This window comes from Argiope bruennichi, chromosome 7 (genome assembly GCF_947563725.1).
Source record: "Argiope bruennichi chromosome 7, qqArgBrue1.1, whole genome shotgun sequence".
NCBI lineage: Eukaryota > Metazoa > Arthropoda > Arachnida > Araneae > Araneidae > Argiope > Argiope bruennichi.
Window position 1 is genome coordinate 22,105,280 of NC_079157.1, and position 4,073 is coordinate 22,109,352.

Sequence of the window (4,073 nt, forward strand, 5' to 3'; positions counted from 1 at the left end):
CAAAATAGCCCTTGTGTTGCTTTAAACGGGAAGTTAATATAACTAAACAAAACTAAACTAAACCCGCTGATGTGGTGCGGAAGTTTGGAAAGTGGTTACCTACTCAGATGTCGTCCTCGTCATCTGATCGCGGCTCAAAATTACGAAATACGTCCCAAAATATCCCTCGTGTTGCTTTAAAACGGGGCGTTAGTATAACCAAAACCTAAAAACTAAACTAGACAATTATCAGTTCTTTCATTGTGGAATAGACGAGTTATTTTGTCAAATTTCACTCTTATTGAGTTTTAAATTTAGCCAATCCAGTCAGTAATCTCGTCGTCTGAGAAGGATTCGAAACGTTGAGGTCTGACATAAAAAAACCTCTCAAATAGCTTTGAAATAATTAGTTAGATATTATTTTAATTAAAAATAGTTTAATTTAGTTTAGTTATATTAACGTCCCGTTTAAAGCAACACTAGGGCTGTTTTGGGATGGACCTCGTAATTTTGAACCGCAGTCAGATGAAGAGGATGACACATGAGCTGGCACCCCCGTCTCCACACCACACCACACCACACCAACGGGAGGACGTTTGGTACTGACGGATTGATAATTAAAAATTGACTAAATGACCATATAAGTGAAAATATCTTGTTTCTTTACTGCTATGATTGCTGTCATGTGACGTTGTTTTGACTTAAAGGCACTGGAAAATACGAGCCCTTATTATTCTAGAAAAGTATTAATACTTTAATTTTTACCTTATTTAATATAAGAAGCATATATTCATATAGGTACATAAACAGAAAATATAGTAATCGTCAAAAAACATTTGCCCATGAATCCCCTAATTTTAATCATCCGTATTGCCGTATGTAACCGCCATTTTTATAATTTTATCTCTTGGACTAAGGAACGTGGGCCTGACAGTTGAAATTTCGGATGAGGGATTTACAATAAATTTTTGAATAATTTTGTTTTTAAACTTCACAGAATCTGTCCGTCCGTGTGTAAGCAATAATTCAAAAAAGATTGGAGAACTATCTGAAGAATTTGGTACATGGTTTAATGCCCATGAGAAGTGACCACTTATCCACATAAATAATGAGTGAATATCGAATTAAATTCTTATGTATGGCATCACTTTCAAGACAAAAGTATGAGTTCTTATAAAAATGGTATGCGTTTTAAACGACATTACATTATTTGAGCAATTTTAGATTTTGAGGATTTTATTTGTTAGGAGATTATGAATATGGTTTTAAATATCCCTGATACATTCAGAGCTATTGCAAATGTTGAGCCGGTGGCTCAACCACCACCTGCCCCCCAAATGCCAGGCAATGTCATTCTCAATGGCCAGGCTTTAGGTAATGGTAATGCAAATGCTAATGCTAATGCCCAATCGGTAAGTAGAATGCTAATATCTCATTCTATAACGCCATGTGAATAAGATATTTGTACAGTAACTCGCTGTCGCTTTTCATGAGAGGAAGGACCATTCATCTATTTCGATGATTTTTGATTACTGGTTGTTTATTCTGACTTCTCATTCACTTTATTTCATTTCTTAATTATTCCGCATGTAAAATGATTAATCTTTCAATATCAGCAGTGTGTAATATGGATTGAATTTAATTTCGTATTTGAATTGGAAACCAAATGTTTCAATGAAACTTTTTAATGCAATGACTTTCTATCTTATTTAAATACTAGCCACCTTTGGCGATCAGCCTGGTTCGCTAATGCTAATGCCGGCTAAAAGGTACAGTTAATATTTTATATAACTTGGTCTCATTACAGGACTTTCAGCAAAATAATTTTTAAGCTTCAAATTTTGATAGTTGTATGATTTACTTTTACTATTATGTAGACCTTAACCTGGTCTAATCATTGTATTGCGTATCTTTCTCTAATTTTCTAAATTAGAGAAAGATTCTATTCAAATTTTAAATTAAAGCGGAAAAGATTAAACTGCAATTAAAATAAAGGCTTTCTTTACTGAATCCAAGCATGTGTTTAGAAAAAAACATGAGAACTGAAAGCGGAGTCGTTCAGCATTGAAGTATTATGCGCACTACAGAGTAATTTTCAGAATGCTTTTATTATTTTAAAGAATTATTCAATAAACCTTTCGTGGATTCTTCGTAAAATTCAGTTTTTAGTTTTTAAAGAATATAATTGCTTGTCCATAATATTTAAGGTCTATAAATATACTACAAAAAATTATGTGTAAATTTTACAGTCCTTTGATTTAAATAATCATTCTGCGAAACATTCTTGACACTCCCCTTGTTAAATAAATGAATAAACATTTCTATCTTCTGATAACATACGATTGATTTATAAAGTCTGCATATTGCAATTTTAGAACAATAAGAATTTTTATAGCCATAAGTGAATTACTCTTTAGAAACAATTGGAAATGACTGGGGTATCTTCTTTGAGACGTTCGATGAAATGATCTAAAATAGCCCGATTTTATAAAAAAGTGATATTCAAATTTTTATAATGAGTTTTAATGATGGATTTAGTTGAATGGAGTGAGACTGTTTTTATTTAAAATATTAGTGTCTCAGGAACCTTTTGTTAAACGATTCCCCGGGCAGAGGATCTATATAAAAATAAAAAATTCCCAATAAATGCTCCGATAAATTAGATTATATTTTATGAAATTTCAGTTCAGTTTTCCAGTTTCAACCTTTAGATTTGCTTTCAATAGGATTTAAATGACGTCAATAATATTTTATTCTGTTTCTGTCAGTAAATATACTTCAAAAAAATTATGAAGTTATTATGAGCTTTTAAATTATTAACTTTAAAATAGGTTCATAATTTTTTAAGAAACTATGAATTTGTAGACAGTTCTTTGATCCTAAAAAATCGTATTCTGCAAAATATTCTTGACACGCCACCTTCTAAATAAAGAAATAAATAAATGTTTCTGTCTTCTACGATGAAATCTGATCGATTTATTAAGTTTCAACCATTACAATATTAGAAAAATTGGCATTTTCATAATCTACGCCAATCACTCTGTGGAAACCCTGGGAGATGATTGGCTTCTTTGTCCATGAAGTGCACTAAAATCGACCGTTTTTATAGAATAAGGGTATTGAAATTTTCATAAGTCGGTCAGATTTAATGATTGACTTAGTTGATTGAAGTGCAACTTATTTAAAGATATTAGTGCCCCAAGAGTATTTTGTTAAATATCCCCCGGCAGAGGATCAATGCAAAAATTTAAAATTCGTCATTCATCGGTATTTATTGACTCAATTTACGTAGAAAACATTTATTTCACTTAGACCATTTGTTAGCTGATGTATATGTCTATTACTAAAGGTTTACGAATCAGCGAGATTGGAGTAGATATTTTGTACATATTAAACTATATTTGCCTTAAATAAAATTGTATCATTGAATCAGTAATATTGGTATAGGAAAAGATCATGGAAAATGTCTTCTTGCATTTACTTTTCAAAAAACAACAATTTAAATTTATTTCATACAAATACGTGTTGAAAATTATTCTTTCTGAGGTTTAATTTTCAGTAACAGTTGACTTTTATTTGAATTTGAGATTTCATCAATGTGATGGCAGCACGTTGGTAAAAGCTTATTTTTTCCAATGCACACGAAACGTGCTCGTGCAGATTAAATTTTGTTTTTACTTTATTGGAAGTAAAATTGTTGAAAAATATTTAAAGTATTTATTTAAAAATTCATTAAAAATTTAAAAAAATTAGGTAAAAACATTGATATCATTAAAAAGATAATATTTTGAACTTCAATTTGACTTAAAAATCAATTTTTTGCAATAATATTTTCGGAAGCTATCACGAAAAAACGTAAAAAATTCACTTTTTAATTAAAATTCTAACTAAAAATTTTAAAATCGCTGCGAAGTGCACTTATTGCATGTCAAAGGTATACATGCCCCAAATTTAGTAGCTGTAAGTCAAACGGTCTGGGTGCAGAGCCCCAACACACACACACACACACACACACACACACACACACACACACACACACACATTGAGCTTTATTATAAGTATAAATAATCAATCTTTTTCATGATTGGATGATA